Source organism: Tachypleus tridentatus, chromosome 7 (assembly GCF_004210375.1).
Source record: "Tachypleus tridentatus isolate NWPU-2018 chromosome 7, ASM421037v1, whole genome shotgun sequence".
Taxonomy (NCBI): domain Eukaryota; kingdom Metazoa; phylum Arthropoda; class Merostomata; order Xiphosura; family Limulidae; genus Tachypleus; species Tachypleus tridentatus.
The window spans coordinates 163,205,105-163,223,806 of NC_134831.1; the positions used below are offsets into that span (position 1 = coordinate 163,205,105).

The window sequence follows — 18,702 nt, forward strand, 5'->3', positions numbered from 1 at the left end:
GGTTATTTCTACAACTCATGAGCCACGTTAACTGAAATGTTTTACATGTAAATGACGAATAATCACTCACAGTTTCCTTTCAGCTCAGTCTGTCCCTCAACACGTCTCTATGACACTGTAATTTGATTCTTTTGACGTCAATATTACTGGAATCCTTCTGATTGGTTGGGATGTTCTTAGAAGTATGCATATCATTAAATATACTACAAAAAGTATTGTATCCCACCGTCGTTTAATTATATATTTACTCTCAATAAAACGTAAGTTTCTCATAATTCAAAAAGAATTGGTGGTATAATATTTTATTTGAAAATATGTCGGTGTTATAGTAGTTATAATGAATATTAAAGATCTTATGTACTTATTTGAATAATTATAATTATTTATTGGTAGAAACTAATAATTTGTTTTCAGTGTAGAAGATGATATGTCGCCACGTACATGGTAACTTTAACGTTTTTCTGTCTATTGTTAAACTGTCTCTGTGTTTTGATATATCATACGGGTGTTGTTGTTGGTTGATAGATATAATATTTCTTTACGAATGAAGTTTCTAACTTACTAATAGAAGAAAGTACAAACTTCGTTCTTAGAGAAAGCTTATATCTAACAACCAACAACAAGACCCGAATAATCAATCAAATAAAATCATTTTACTGTTAAAGTGTATTAAGGAAATGAAAATTTATTTTCAAATCATAGGTCAGATGTCGAGCGGTTATTTTAATGGTTTTAGTCTCCTTGTGATAGATCATGACCCTAATTCTTCTATACATTTTACTTTCGTGCATAAAAATTACTGTGTTCTGATATATCTGAAGCTAGCAAGATATAGCATTCATGGGTTTTACTAGACTTTGAAATTTTATTTTACGTTACGTTGAAAGTTAAATTTCAATAACTACGTTAATATTGATTTTAACAGATCGGAGAAATGAAGACTATAACAATTATTATACTTTTGATGTTTACAACACTGTTGGAATCAACTCCAGGTGAGATTAAAATCAGAGATCATACAAACAGTTTAAACGTTATGATAGAAATATCAATTATAAGATACGTTTGTCTTTACCCTTTAAAAACCTACTACAATGTTTTATTTATTGTTTGTCATGGATGGAGGTTTTTAAGATTAATATTTAATGAAAGTAAGATAGTTTATAACGAAAATGTGTATCTAGAAATTCGAATATTGTCTACGTTTCTAATGAATGAGTGTGAAAATAATACTTCTGTTGACGATTAGATATTTTACTGGAATTTAAAGTAAGAATTCAAATTACTTCGAAATGATTTCATATGTTAACAACAATACAGGGTAACACAACCATACTATTTTATAAGACTTCTCCTTATAACTTTGAAAGTAAATCTTTTAATTGAAATTCTGTTTGTTACAACTGAATATAAAACTGAAATTAATGAATGTTAACAATAATAGATAATCGTTTCGGATGTGTTTTGTTATTTATGAAGAAGTGTATTAACTCATTTACATATAATACGACAGTTGTTTGGTGATTTATCTGGTGTGGTCATGTTTGTTATAACAGTGTATAGTTGTGAAAACAATATACCTATTTTATGCCATGTAAGACGCACTTTTTTTTTGAATACCTTTAAATCCTCATGTGCTTTCCAAAACAAAAGTGATTGGTTAAGTAAGGAGGTTAGCTTAGGATCTAATGAAATCAGCCTCTCATACAGATCGTAAACTCATTACTTACCAACTAAGAATTTTCAATGGCATAAAACATTAAATTGAACTAATATTGTCCATATACTGGGAAGTGCATGATATATTTACTCAGTAACTTTTAAAACCAAAATCAAGCCTGCATCAAGGTGTTGGTTACTGTGTTAGTTTGTTTTATTGTTTTCTTAGAAATTTCTTTCCAATAATGTAATTTTAAGAGTTTTATGAACATAGTGTTTATCGGTTAGGTTTCACAAATAGATAAATATGGAGTAAAGAAAAAACATATTAAAATATTATCAGTGATATGTCTTCCAATGATGTGATTTTTCTTTAGTGAGAGAAGGTGTGGGACTTGCCGAGATGGCATCATATGTGCAACAATATACGCTTGTTGTGATGTTCCTCCTTATTATTGTTGTTTTAATGGTGTTGGAATTGAAAATGGATCTGGTATCGGGCTTGGAACTCGATCTGGTGTCGGATTGTTAGGGTAAAAGAGAAAACAAACAAAACTGAGTATACTACAGTTTTCACATGGAATTGCTTTATCAATAAAAAATATAAAAATGATTTGTGTGTTTGTTTATTAGTAGACACAAAACTGACAACTATTCCTGTGACCATAGGAAGGATAGAAACCTCGATTTTAACATTGTAAGTTGTCGAAGTCACTTCTTTCTCTTTAAAGCTTCTTATAAACAATGAAACTTACTATTTTAAAAGCAAATATTAGAAAGCTCTATCACATATTGGTAGCTATGATAATTTTTTTCTGTTACTGTCTAATAACATGAAACATGTTCGACAATCCAAAACATTATTTGGGCCACAATATGCAATGAAACATGTAATGACATGTTTTATAATTAAATCTACATCTAAAGAGTAAAACCAAACAATAATGACTGTAGATAAGTAATCAATGATCTTTTATTTTATGTTACAAAACATTATTGGGTATGTCATATTAGTACCACATTGTAAAAGTTGATAGAAAAATGTATTTCAACAAAATGACGCAGGATCTCATCATACTTAGATGTCATCGTTATGCAGCAGTATATATTTTCAAACCTGTTTGTTTCATATAATATTATGCAGTCAGCACGTTTCAACACGTAATTATAATAATTGTTAAAATACTGAAAATGAAAGCTAACCTTATTCATAAATAAAATATAACTCAGTGCCATCTACTGTAATAATAAGTAAACAAAATACAGTTCCACAGATGTGAAAAATTCTTGTAATTTCGTTATTTTTTTTTTATTATTTTCTGCTTTCAATTACAAAATAGTTATTAAAGTAGTTCTTAACTCTCGCATTGTATTCTGGTTAACTACTTCAGAAATATAAATCCGAGAGCTTACGGTTCGGAACCATTTGACGAGAAACCTTCCACGCAATTTTTATTTTATGATATGTTTTGGTTCGTCTTAAACTAACGTTGAGGCAAAAGTTGAAACGTAAAAAATCGTGATCCAGATTGTGTCCTAAATAAAGGTGTTTAAAGATATTTCTTTATAACTGAGTAAAATAAATTAAACCAAACTATAACCATATGTATTACATTGATTTAAAGTTACCTAGGCTTCTCACATTATAACTAAAATGTCTAAATCACATGGTAATAGTTCTAATACTCGCCGATTCTAAGGAATTTATTCTTTCATTAAAATAAAGATGAACGAAAGAATATTTTATTTCTATGATATGACAGAACGATATAAATATCTAAATACTTTATGTGTTAAAAGAACAAAGTCACATTGCCTATTTGCTGTCTTCACCAGGAAATAATACAACGGATATAAATGTTCTAACTATTTTAATTTAACGTTATGCCATAAGGGACTATGTGAAGGCGTTGAGAAGCTGTTTCGGAATTTAGTTTCATGAATGAAAAACAATACGGAAGGTAAAACATTTGTGTTCAACCTTATCTTAACAATAACGACAATAGTAAAATTTAAAGAGTTGGAAATAAAAACGTTTGGATGAAGACAAAAAAATTAATATAACGTGTTGTGTTTATGGAAGAAACACTAAAGCTATTTTCTAACGTCCATAATATTTAATTACCGACCAAAGGGAAGACAGCGATTTAAAAACAACGCTTGATGTAATCCTAATAACTGCTATAGCTGTAATTTTCGAAGATACTACATTGTAGAGGTTAATAAAGTATTTATAAAACATTGTTGTTTAAAGTTTCTAGCTGGAACCTGGAGAAGGCTATAAAAACATGTAATGTATTAAACGTTCAAACGTTTCCTCAGACACTCACAATATATACATACATGTAGGAAAACGTTGACTTTTCAGCTTTTATAACCCTGATATAATTCTCTTCATTGTACAGAGAATTTATTGATATTCAATTGCTGTAAAAAGTGTAGAACTGAACAGCTTGTACACAAGTAAAATGGCCAAGAAAAATGGAATAACACATACTTATATATTGAATAACTTTAACTCGTCTGAAATTTGATTGCTTTTTAAAATTATTAGGAGTCATTTTAGTTTTGTTTTAATGTAAAAATATTTTCTTAAACTTCATGAAACAATTGACACGATATAGAAATTATTTTATGTTTCGGTTTATTTCGTTATAATGGTATTTTAAAAAATATATGGACGTGTATCAAATTACATTAGACATAGAAGTGTCAAATGCTACATTTAAAATATTTGTAAGTTTTCATTCACTGAGCCAGAAATAATATTATGTCTATTAGTTGGTAGTTTGTGAACTGTATTATTATTATACGGATAAATAGTTTGAGTGATTATACAGCAAGTTACATGTGATTGTCTTAACGCCGGAACATGAAACAAAACCAATGTGTTAAAGTACAAGAAGCAACGCTAAAATCAGGGATCCAAAACCGATTGTGGGCAGAGCAGAGATAGCCCATTGTATAGATTTGTCCTTAATTCCCAAACAAATCAAAGAAACAAGTACAGGAAGTTGTTTAGCATTTTATTTTATGTATCTAATAAAGAAGAATGAACAGCAGTATTGCGATCTTGTGATTTACCATAGAAAATATTTCTATTTTATTAAGTAACTAAACACTTTAACGTTAGGAGTCTATTTTAAAACGTATTTAGTTGAACTATCAATAAGTTCTTACCTCAAACTTAAACTATTGTATTGAATGAATTACCTGGTAAAGAAGTCTGATAATAAGTATAAGTTAGAATATGTTTAAAATTAATGTTATTATTTAGTCACGTATAAACTAATGTTGTTTGTACAGCTTATATTGTGACAGTCTGTTGTTAATATTTAGATTTTGGTTTGATTGTAAAAAAAAAATCATTTATGAAAGATCAAAAAAATTAATACACATTATGGTTAACTAGATTTGATGATGCTTGCTTGTAAAACACAATCGATAATTTTCTTTAATAACAGGCGTTATTATAGAAAATGTGGTATAATTTTTTGATCGTGCGACTGTTCCGCGTCGCATGTTTTTGAGGGAACTGTAGGTTCGTATAGGAAAGCTTCAGGAGTCGTTTGGGGGGTGGGACAGTCTGAGGAGGTTCCAGCCTTTCCTGCTAGTCCCAGTTTGGGTGGGGCCCTGAGGGGTCTCTGGACAAACAGGATGATGCCTCAGTGGAGGCTCAAGGCCTCTGTGTCGGGTGGGAGGGGGGTTGAGGGCTGTGATAGCACCCACGCTCTTACCACACATGTAAGTGTTGGGGTAGGATCCTACAAGGAAGGTCCAATCTCCTCTGTCCAGGGGTGTCGGCTGGGGAGATGGCACCTCTGAGGTGGCCCAGGCTTCTCCTGCTTGGGATTCTGAGGGATCCCGTGCCCAGACCTCGGGTATTCTGTCTCCTTTCTCTGCCGCTGTGTTAGCTCCAACTCCGACGTTGGACGAGCTCCCATCACCTAGCTTGTTTGCCTGTTTGGTCTGTTTCCCCAGTCTGACCAGTCTCTCAGAGCTGGGAGAAGAGAGTGAGGGGGAGTGGGGGGCCCTGCAGACTCGTGTCTTTTCCATTATACGCTCTTTGGTAGAGGCATTCAAAGTCCAGTGCATCATGGTTGAAGCGCTTGCCCTGCTTCTCTGAGTATGCTCACGTGATTTTCTTAAGTTTATCAAGATGAGCGTCAAGGATATCGACTTTCAGGTACATCTGCAGCCCATTTTGCCGTAGTTCTTCACCAGAACCTCAACCAGTTCCACATAATTTTCGGTCTTGTGATTGCCCAAGAAGCCCCGAATTACTGCGACAAAGCTACCCCAAGCTTTTTTCCCTTTCTTAGTGAGCTTCTTGGGGAATTCTGTGCACTCCAGGATCTATCTTTATTTGTTTGTAGGTTCAAGGTTCACACTTGACACTGTGCCTCCTCACAGAGACTGAACTCATTGTGGCAGAAGCAGAACCAGATCCCATCTTGACGAGTGAAGTAGTTTGAAAAATGTCGGTAACGCTTCCTCTGATTTGCGACTTTCACACTTTCATCTAACAAATTCCACTCCTTGAGCCTACATATCAAAAAATCGTCATACCACTTTGTTTGACCAAGATCACTAGAAAGTTCTGAAATATGGGTAAATTTGGAAATTTTCATTACCCAGGTCACAAAAGTAAAATTTGAAGAGAAGAATCGGTCTTTTCCATTTTATATTTCTCGTCAGTTCATGAAATAAAAGGCCCGACATGGCCAAGCGTGTAAAGGCGTGCGACTCGTAATCTGAGGGTCGCGGGTTCACATACCCGTCGCGCCAAACATGCTCGCCCTTTCAGCCGTGGAAGCGTTATAATGTACAGTCAATCCCACTATTCGTTGGTAAAAGAGTAGCCTAAGAGTTGGCGGTGGGTGGTGATGACTAGCTGCCTTCCCCCTAGTCGTACACTGCTAAACTAGAGACGGCTAGCACAGATAGCCCTCGAGTAGCTTTGTGCGAAATTCAAAACAAACAAACATGAAATAAAATATGGTATTTCAGGAACTACTTCACCCTACGTCTTGATAACACTTAGCGGCAGGATGGCAATTTTCAATACAGGTCTGATACTGGGTAAAGTCTGTCATGGTGTAAACAGTTTTTCCCGTATTCCCAAATTGTAGTTACATGTTTATGTGCAGCAGAACAGGAAGTTATAAAGTTTATAAATCTTTCAACACAAGACACTGAGGTATATTGAGGTGTAATTCTTATTTTCTTCAAGTGTTCAACAGAAAAACTCTCACACAATATGTGCTCACTTGTGTTTCCTTGTTTTTATTCACAAAGCTACACACTGGTCCGTCTTATTTGTTTACCCACCTCAGAAGGATCGAATCCCGAATTGTTGCACTATAAGTTTAATATAACTATAACGATTCAAGACAAATAAGCAAAAAATAACACGTGTTACGAGCGTTTAATTCATTGTAATAACGAGGAAGTAAAAAATGTCTATGTAACAAGTCTATGTAATAAGTCTAGAGATTTACAACGCCACACTCAGGGGTTCGATCCCCTTCGGTGGACTCGAGAGATAGTGTGATGTGGCTTTAGTGTAAGAAAACATAGACACACCCTGACTTAATAGAACGGATGTTTGTTTCAAGTCTACCAGTTACTTATTTATGAAGAACTGGTGCTGTTAGAAAAAATAAAACAACAATTCATTTTATGTATAATAAAATAGTTTTCAGTATACATTATGTCAAAATTATATTCACAAGAAGATGTTGTTGGATATTTTTGGCTTAGTTTCAAATTTCGCGGAAAGACACGAAAGGACTATCTGCGTTAGCTGTCCTTAATTTAGCAGTGTAAGACTAGTGGGAAGGCAGCTAGTCATCACCATCTACCGCCAACTCATGAGCTACTCTTTTATCAACAAATAGTGGGATTAACCGATACACATTATAGCACCTACACGGCTGAGAGGGAAAGCATGCTTGGTGTTTGATTCACGTAATGATCTTGCAATCGACTGATATTTTCACAAAATTGTAACGAAATATTTTCAAGACTAGTTCATAATAAACCTGTCGTTACTAGAGCTAGTGAAGTTTTTGTAACCCTGACATTTTGATATATCTAACCCTACAAGTTAAACATTGATCTATTTGTTAAAAACAGGGCTCTTGTTATTTCAGTATTTTCAGTTAAGTTGATCATGAAATCAATCGGAAAGTTTTCTTGATTAAAAAGAAATTAAACTTTCTCTAGAACAAGTGAAGCTTTACCTAGTTTTGGATTCACATTGAAATTGAATAAATTCGTTTCTTGTAGAATGTGTGGTTAAGCAGTTCTTGAAATATCATTAGAAACATAAAAACAAATTTGTATTTTTAATGTTCTGAATATGGAGAGTCTCCTATTTGTGAATTATGAAAGAAAAGAGATGTAAAACTGAAAATATCAGATATTTGTAATATAATAGGTGGAGAAGACGTTCGAAGTGATGAAGACAGTACTGGCAAACGTCCAAGAAGACAATGTAGAAGTGTGATAGTGTGCGGCCAATGGTTAAAACACGTGTGTTCTAAACAAGGATCAGGAAGTAAAACAACGTGTTGAACGAAATATACATGGGATAATTATACTGAATAATTAGTATACTTATAAATGAAACAGTAGAATCGTATGAGTTATATGAACGCTAGTATATTATTTGAACAAACACGAGAATTAATGAGACTTATCAGTGTAGTTAAATTGTAGAATACAAAGTAAAATTAGAAGAAAGAGACGGATGGTCAACGCATTGACTACTAATTGAAGCCAACATTTGGTCATATAAAAGATGTTAGACATCTAATAATTTTACAGAGCGATCATTGATTCCACTTGTTGGAACCTATTTATTCTACTCGGAATAAAAGAAACCCTAACTGACATGATGAAAATTGCGTGACAGGGTTCCGCTTCCTTAATATGAATACACATGATATTGTAATTGTTTACCATTCACAGTTTTGTGACAGTGAAGAAGTCTTTTGAGGACAATCAAAGTCTGAAAGCTTTACAGTTAAGAGAAAAATGGTTTCGACATCCATAGCTGACACAGCAACAAAAATGAACTTCATAAGGTTGGATAATTGTTGAGTACAGTTAGTTATTTAAACTCTTTAAAAATCATCTGTATAATTTTAACTTGCACTACCCATTAAACTAAAATGAGACATAGTTCCATGGATTTTAATAATTCCATAAAGCTTGTCCGATTGTGGTACCCTCTACTCTTTAAAAACAATACTTACTGTTACTCTTGGGATTTTCAATACTTAAAAAAAATTGTAAAATCAGAAACTGACTATTCATTAATTAAGTTGTTTCGAAAAAATATTTAATGTATATGGAATAAAATACTGTACACTGAATGCTGCATCATTAAACATAGACAAAAATAAAAAGTGACACTCTCTACGTGATATATAAATTAAATTATCGTATTCTACAGATGAAGAACTGATGTTATGCAATAAATAGGATATTTTGAAATGTATTTGAATGTATACTTGTTTTTGTTTTATGAACACTTAATCACAATTCACGATATTATAGTGAATAATATGTCCACCAGAGTCTACAAACCAGATATTTTACAGAAGTAGACATTTCTCTCTAGATATCATTGAAACATATTATTTCATCATCTATCTGTTCACTATGGTCTCTTGAACTTATTGGCAGTCTGCCAGTATTAACTTCATCTAAGCATTTAACCTTTTTTCGCCCCTGGAGCAACTGGTGAACATATCGATACATGTAAATATTTCTTACAAGAATGGATAACCTCTACTAAAATAGTTAAGAAGTAAGAAAAACATGATAAATGAAACAGTAGTCAATAAACGGTTGAAATTAAGACGTTTATTATTGATCGATTACATAACGGATATCATAAAATATTACTATAATGTACAGTGTACATCTAAATAGTGATATAATGTTAACAGATTACTATCGTAACGTTTATTAGCCGAGTGATTCAGTTAGATAAATAGTGACCAATAGAAATCATTATAAATTATTGTTAACGACTTTTCTTCTTAAGAAGATGTCAGGACTTGCAGATATGACATTGTATGTTCAAGACATTTTGTTTACTGTGCTGTTCCTGTTACTTTGTGTTTACAGTTGGAGGACCTGGAGGAGGCTGTAGGGCAGTTTACATATTGAATGTTCGAACGTTCTTTTCCCCAGAAGGAGGGTCCCTTTTGTATATGATATATATGTAGGTAAGTGTTGACGTTTAGTTTTATAACTCTAATGTAATACTCTTCACTGTACATAGGATATTTATAAGTGTTATAAGTGATGGTTAATCCCACAATTCGAAAGTGAAAGGGTAGCCAAGAGTTGCCTTACCTCTGATTTTACACAGCTAAATAAGTGACGGCTAGTACTGATAACCCTCGTTTAGATCTAGGAGAAATTTAAAATCAGAGAAACAAACAGTATGTCTATATGATTTAGGGAATAAAATTCATATATGCAGCATGTATAATTTTAGTGAAATAAAATAAATGTCTGTATAGACACCAATGTGGTGTGTTCTAATGTTAAAATAACTAACTACTAACTATCGCACATCGAGGTTCGTTTGTTCTAATGTTACAATAGCTACGAGTGTCCCAGACGATTTATTGATATATAAACTATTTTTTGTGTATATGCATTATATATACATTGAGTGAGCAGGGGTTTAAATAGTTTATGACTATTTACAATGTAGTATCCATTCCACACTAATAATACAACTTCATTTCCACTTACAGTTTTAAGATTATTCCACCACAACATGAGCCATGTTAACAGAAATATATCACATGCAAATTACAAATAATCACTCAAAGTTTCCTGTTGGATCAGTGGGTATTTCTGTGCATGTCTATATATTATGCTGTAATTTGATTCTTAAGTTAAACTTTTACTGGAATCATTCTGATTGGTTGTGATGTTCTTATAACTGTGCATTTCATTAAAAATACAACTATAATAGTTGAGTATCAGCACCGTAGTCTAATTGTATGTTTACATTCTAATAAAACGTAGTAGAAACATCAGATAGTTCGACGGTTCTTGGTAATATTATTTTGAGATGCGGTGGATGTTCTATTACGTAGCATGTCAAAGTAGGATACTTTGACCACTCAATGTAATAGTGTTGTTCTTAATTTTCGTAGCTGTGTTAATCTGTGCGGGAGGGTGTGTTTGTCACCGGTTGCTTTTACGTGTACACTATCGTCCGTGTATCTTGTTCGAGTGTTTTTTCGCTTGTGTACGTTGGATGCTTTTGTTTTTTTCGTGCACATAACTTCCAGGTTGGTTAGTAGCGCTACGGCTATCTGGCGATATTCTGTTCGGCTGACGTCCATCCGCTTCATGGTGCCCGCAGCCTCGCTTTCCTCGGCGGTCGTAGGCGCCTTCAATACCACCTTGAGGTGAAGCAAGGTAGAATGCCTGCAACAGTTGGGAAATGGACGTTATGTAGCTACGCTAGCATCGCCCATACACGTCCATACCCAGCGAGAAAAAGGAGATTTTCTCTTTGGGGACCAGCGTGTGCCTATGGAGCCGACCTGCAAAATATTATGTGAATGACTCTCCGTTCGGCACCATTCGAACTGACCTACGATGCCGTCAAGGACGGATTGGGGGCGTACTGGACAGTTCACAAGATTGAGTACGAGACCACGTCATCCACGTGCTAAGAAGGGGAAATGGGTGAGGATTCTGTCATCCTTCCCAAATCCAACAACAGTAAAATGTGGAACCTCTAAATTGGCGCCTTCCCCACCATATCTCGTGGGTCGGGACGGATAGGCCGTGTATCTCCCGTCCACGTTGACGGGCTTCGGCACCTGTGGAGTTGGGGATGCTATCGGAACCGTTCGGGTGGTAGGGGTCTCTAAGTAGGCTCAGGCCCATCCTGCTTACACCAGTTAGGTTGGTACCGGGAGGGGGCTTAGGCCAGCCCGGGTGACCTTGGAGTGTCCACCGTTTTTATGGAGCCTCAGTCCACCGAGTCTGGTGGTGATAGGGTTGGGTTTCGGCGACGCCCACACTCTTGCCGCCCAGTAAGTATCGGGGTGGGTTAGTCGGGGAAGAGGGTGCCTGCGAGGATGAGACTGGGTGTTCCTAGGCCTCGGGTGCTTTGGACGCCCCACTCCGCCATTGCAGACGCCAACTTTACATTACATGAGCTACCATGACATAGCTCATTTGATATTCTCGACAACTTCTCCATTCTTCCTAGTCTTTCGGGGTTGGAGGAGGAAAGTTATGGGTAGAGGGGCTTTGCACAGACACACAGACAGTTTAACAATAGATAGAAAAACGTTAAGGTTACCAGGTACGTGGCGAAATTACATCTTGTAAACTAAAAAACACATTATTAGTTTCTACCAACAAATAATAAGAATTATTCAAATAAGTACATAAAATCTTTAATATTCATTCTAACTGCTATTACACCGACATATTTTGAAATAAAATATTATATCACCAATTCTTATTAAATTATGAGAAACTTACGTTTTATTAGAGAGTAAATAGAAAATTAAACGACGGTGGGATACAATACTTTTATAGTAGTATATTTAATGAGATGCATACTTCTAAAACATCACAACCAATCAGAAAGATTCCAGTAACATTGACGTCAAGAATCAAATTACAGTATCATAGAGACATGTGGAGGAACAGACTGAGCTTATAGGAAACTGTGAGTGATTATTTGTCATTTACATGTAAAACATTTCAGTTAACGTGGCTTATGAGTTGTGGAAATAACCTTGAATCTGTAAGTGGTAATGAAGTTGTGTGATTAGGGTGGAATGGATATTACCACGTAAATAGTGAAAAAAATATTTTAACCACCGCACACAATTTATACATAGTGCCTATACACAAATGGTTTATATATCAATAAATCGTCTGGGACACACTTAACTATTGTAACATTAAAACAAACGAACATCGATGTACTATATTATAGTCAATACTTAGTTTTTAACATTATAACATACCATACAAGTGTCTATACAGACATTTATTTTATTCCACTAAATGTATACAGGCTACATTGATGACATTTATATCCTGAATCATATAGGCATACCGTTTCTTTCTTTGTTTGATTTTAAATTTCTCAGAAACCTACACGAGGGTAATCTGCACTAGTCGTCACTTATTTAGCTGGGTAAAATTAGAGAAAAGGCAACTCTTGGCTACCCTTTACTTACGAATTGTGGGATTAAACATCACGTATAACGCCTCCATGGCTAAAAAGGTGAGCAAGTTTTATGAGACGGAGATTCGAACCATAGACCGTTAGATTTCGATTCGAGCTCTTTAATCACCTGGTCATACCGGGATGGTAGATATACATTTGGTCCTGAGTGACGAAATACTCCTGTTTCTCACATGACAGAAGTCATTTTTACCAGTTGATAAAGATTTACAGTTTCAAATATCTGAAACTCTTACCTAATTATTTGTTATGGTTATTCTGTCGTCTTCTATACTTGTACATGTTTAGAAAATTTAGTGATTAAGAAATTTTCTTCTTATGCGGTTGTCAGAGAACTATAACCCAACTAAGAAACTAAATGCCAATAGAATTTTATAAAATGTGTTATTTCATAATATTTGTTATGTAATGTGTCGTTTCAGAACCTACATCTTAAACTTTAATTCATATCATTTTATTTTCTATCATTATTCCTTTATTTTATTGCTTTATGTGAGACTGACGAAGGGAGGTTAAGACTGACAGATGATGTATCCCCACCGCAATTCGAGCCCTACTTCCACAGTCACCTCCAAAACGTAGGTTTGATTTTATATTCCACATTATACACTGTAACCTATAATTATTTGGATTTTCTCATTTTTATTTTGGTTTTGGTTGATTTTGATTATAACAAACTTCTGGATCCGAACCATAACCTGTCGGATTTATAGTTCTGAACTAGTTAATCAGAAGGCAACGTGAGGGCTAAAAATGACTTTAGTAACTATTTTATAATTGAACCTGAAAATAAAATAAAAGAAAGAAATCTCGAAATTACAAGAATTCTTCACATGTCTGGAACTGAATTTTATTTACTCATTATTACAGTAGGTGGCGATAACTTTACAGTTGTGGTGCTGCTTTAAATTATATTTATGAGTAAGATTGTCATTCCTTTTCCACGATTTTGATAATTATCATAATTTTGTGTTCCAAAGTGCTGACTCTATAATATTATATCAAATATAAATAGTTTTGGAAATGTACCGATCCATAACGATGATATCTAAGTACAATGAAATCCTGTGTCATTCCGTTTGAAAGACATTTTTTATTTCCAAGTTGATGCAATGAATTAAAATGTACAAATGTCACATAGAATATAAAATCATTGATTATTTATCTTCAATCATTATCGTTTGGTTATACAAGTAGATGTAGCTGTAATTATAAAATATTAATTGAACATGCGATGAAAAGTTCTAAAGTTTCAAACATCTGAAACTCTGACCTAATTACCTGTTAGGGTTAATCTGTCGTCTTCTTTCTTGTACATATTTAGAAAAAAATTAGAGATAAGAAATCTTCGGGGTTGTGAGAGAACTGAGTTTCTCATCGTTTCGGTCATGTTTTGTGAAAATAAAAAAAACATTAATGTGTACTGTAACATCTTGGTTTATGTGAAGATTTATGAAAACAATTATGAATGTAATGTTTACTGGTTCGTCGGTTTTGAGTGACAAAACTTCAAGGTGACACAGCTGCAGCACGTGTGGAAAAACACCACGGGGCACGAGATTCTACTCTCACGCGCTCATCAAGTAACCGAACTCTCCAGAAAGAAACTCGCACCACAAAGATCGATTTATTGAACGTTATACTCGATAGTATGTAGCTTGATAACAATGTGACGTAATAAAAATATATTTAAAATTGACAATATTTGACAGAACTGTTGAACACATAGTATAATGTATGTGTAATGTTTAATCAAGTGTATAATAAAAATTGGCTGGTATTTGGAAACGGACATAAACACTAATAGTTTAACAGTAAATATTAGAACAGAGAGCGCTAGTGTTGAGAATTACATATTGTGTTTTACAACCAAATATCATCAACACTCTAGTAAATCTAGTGGACCATAATGTGTGTTAATTTTTTCATCTTTCATGAATGTCTTTAATTTTTACAATCAAACCTACATCTAAATATTACGAACAAACTATAATGCTTTAAGCTAAGTAAACGACACCAGATTAGAGGTGACAAAATAATAACATCAATTGTAAACATATTCTAACTTATTATTAAACTTTTTACCAGGTAATACATTCAGTACAATCAAAAAACATTTTTGTGTTATCTGTGATTAATAATTACAGCGTAACACAGCTATTCATTTTTCATCATTAGATACATAAAATAGAATACTAAACGTCTACCTATACTTTGCATTTTGGATTTTGTTTATAGTTCCAACTTTTAGACAGTTCTGCAGTATTGCATTCAAAATAGACTAACACCAGAAGAACACATCGTTATATCACAGTGTAAGAATATGTTTTGTATATAATAACTGGTCAATATAACACTGTAAATACTTCTGTATGAGCGACGTTTAATAAAATACCAAATGACTTCATGTACTTGTTTGTTTGGTTTGTTTTACAATTAAGTACAACGCTATACAAAGGGCTATCTATGCTCTGCTTACCATGGGATTCAACTATCAGGCTACCAACTATCAGACATAGTATTGTCTTTGGTTCGGCAAATAAAAAATGTAATATTTCACACTTCTTAATGTTTAATGTAATTTGAAATTAATATGTCAGCGGAAAATTTAAAAAGCTATTATAACCAACCCAAATTTAACAAGAATTTATGTGTAATAGTACTCGTTACATGAGTTTATGTAAATATTTATATTTTTATATATACTGCTAAAAGAAATATAAAGGAACAAGTAAATGTTTCAATATATTTTTCTCGTAACTAAATTTATGTATCAAAAACATATCCGTACGTCTACGAGTGTATTTTTTTAAGCTTGCTGGAGGATGGCCAGACCCAAAGGAGAGTGGTACAGCGCTTCGGTGTGTCACCAAGCGTCATGAACTGACTTTCGCGACGCTACTAGTAGATGAACTCTTGTGGCAGGAGAACAGGTCAAGGCCGTCATCGCTGCAAAACAACCAGAGAGGACCGCTACATTGTGACTACCACTGTGTGGGATAGGTAAGCTACGGCTCTGTCATTGCAGAAATGAATTTCAGCATTACACTGGAACCCGTGTGTCGCCACAAAGAGTCGCAATCGTTTGCACGAAGAACCCCTCAGGGCCAGACGGCTTGCTACAAGCGTAATTCTGAGTATCAGATTAATCTGTACTGTATATATGTTTAGGTGAATGTTGAGAGATTTCATTATTTTATTGATAAAATAAATAATTTACGTTTAAGTTGGAGTTTTATTACAAGTTTTCAATAAACAAATTATTAATTATCATATGTGACAATTTAAATTTTGACATTAACCACAGAATACCAAATATTATTTATTTTACTTTCTAGAAAGTAATAATACAACGCTCTACCAACGAAATATCTTTCCGAAAATATGGTGTTTGACAACAACGGAATTAGTACTTTTTTATATGATTATACCAGGCCTTGCAGGGCCAGATTGTTAAGGCATTCGAATCGTACTCTGAGGGTCGCGGGTTGGAATCCCCGTCACACCAACCATGCTTGCCCTTTCAGCCGTAGAGGCGGTACAATGTGACGGTTAATCCCACTATTTATTGGTAAAAGAGTAGCCCTAGAGTTGGCGTTGGGTGGTGATGACTAGCTGTCTTCGCTCTTGTCTTACACTGCTAAATTAGGGACGGCTAGCGCAGATAGCCCTCGAGTAGCTTTGTGCGAAATTAAACAAAACAAAAACAAACAATCTTTCGTATCTCTCCGCGAAATTCGAAACATAAAGTATTAAACCTAGCATAAAATTAAGCCAAAAATATCCAATAACATATTATACAAATATAATTTTGACATAAGGAATGGTAGAAAACTGTTTTTATTATGTGTCAAATTAATTGATGCTGTATTTTCTCTAACAACAATTTTTCATCAAAAACATGTAACTAGTAGAATTGAAACAAATAGCCGTTCTATTAAATCTATGTATGTTTATGTTTTCTTATGCCAAAGCTACATTACGCTGTCTTCTGAGTCCTCCGAAGCGAATCGAACCTCTGAGTATGGAGTCGTAAATCTGTATACTTACTGCTGTGCGAACGGATGACATTAAATCGGCTATCATCGTGTTATTAACACCTACGAAAGAATATTATTTCTAGAGTTGTTTTCATACACACCATATGAAAGCACATAGGGCGAATAAATTTAACTCAAATATTTTGTGTAAATATTAAGTCTTAGCTACTTGAATTTTAAAAAAAGGTTGAATAAAAATGTACTTCACAAAGAAATTAATTTTTGATACATTGGTTAACTTGATACAACTACACACGTTTTTAAATGTTTATTTTGAATAATAAGGAAAATAAACTTCGAGTGAACCAGTGAGGAATCAGATGAACATCAAGGTTAAAATGTTAGTGATTCAGAACACTTACAATTTTACCTAGTTATTTAAGAACCTCGAAAATATTCACGGAAACAACTGATAAAAGTTTTGTTAAAATGTTATTAATTTGATGTTACACATTAAATTGTAATTATTTATATAGTTATTTATTTTGTATCTTCGAACAGAAGTTAAATTTACCTTCCAGTTAGAAATAAAACGAAAGAATAAATTGTATGGTTGTTGTAAAATAATGGGTGAACTTTAACAGACCTGTGTCTGAAATGTTCAATATAATTTGATAAATACATACACTGCTGGCCAAAATCTTAGGGCCAATGAACATAAAGAAAAAACATGCATTTTACGTTGTCAGACTTAACAACTTATTTGAGTAGATCATCGAAAGATGAAAATAAGAAAAGGGAAAAAAAACAACTTTTGAGCATTTAATAGGGAAAATGTGAACACTATGAAATTAGCCTAAATAACAGCTGGTCAAAAGTTTAAGACCATACTGAAAGGAAGAGTTAATCGGTAAACACGTAATGAAATGTTGTCATTTGTGTTAAAGCATTAGCGTTGTCAACATCTCCAACTTACATTTTCTGTGTTACATTGGGTAAAAACATGGCAAAGACTAAAAAGTTGACAAATTTTGAAAGTGGCAGTATTGTCGAGCTTCAAAAACAAGGTCTCTCTCAACATGTCACCGCTGGTGATATTGGACGCAGTAAAACTGCTGTTGCAAATTTCTTAAAAGACCGTGAGGGATACGGAACAAGAATTTCAAGTGGTCGGCTCAAGAAAATTACGCTGAAGTTGAGCAGAAGGATTCGAGTGGTTGTTCGGCAAGACACCAGTTGATCGTCGAACCAAATTAATGCCCTTACGGACGCATAATGCAGCACAAGAACAATAAGACGGCAACTACGAAAGAAAAGCTTTAAAAATCGTAAACGTCTTCATAGGCCACGCCTCCTTCCACCTGTCATTTTCATTTTGTCCTCGTGTTTAATTTGTTATCTGATAATAGATAAAAGTTAGGACATTTTTCGCATTGATGTTTGTCTGTAACATAACTCAAGTTATTTTTCAGCTAATGCTACATATTTACCAAATAACTCGTGATATTTTCTACGTAATACGCCACAACTGTATTTATGTTTTAATTCTGACCGTTGATATTATAGAACATTATTTCTTGAATGTGATATAAATTTTCTTTGTTGTCCGATGGAACATGACTTTACCTCGTACAATGATGTCTTCCTCTAATTTATGAGGAATATGTTGTTCTCGTACCTTGTGATCCTACGTTACGTTTGTATCAAATACTGTTACCATAATTACTTGATAAACAATTTTATAAAATATAGTTTAGAGGTGTATTTAATGTTTAATGAAATAACTTTCATTACCAGTTAAAC

General features: G+C 33.9%; 1 long non-coding RNA gene across 2 annotated transcripts in view; it reads left to right on the forward strand.

The window, feature by feature from the left end:
- The first annotated feature begins 295 nt into the window (after positions 1 to 295).
- Positions 296 to 18,702, forward strand: part of LOC143258208 (uncharacterized) — a 309,532-nt gene continuing 291,125 nt past the window's right edge. Inside the window, exons 1-3 of one of the 2 annotated variants that reach the window (XR_013032196.1) lie at positions 296 to 444; positions 926 to 995; positions 2,037 to 2,052. This is a non-coding gene — a long non-coding RNA (uncharacterized LOC143258208). Of the gene's footprint in view, positions 445 to 925; positions 996 to 2,036; positions 2,053 to 18,702 lie in introns of those variants that run through there. The other variant, XR_013032194.1, reaches the window with a different exon arrangement.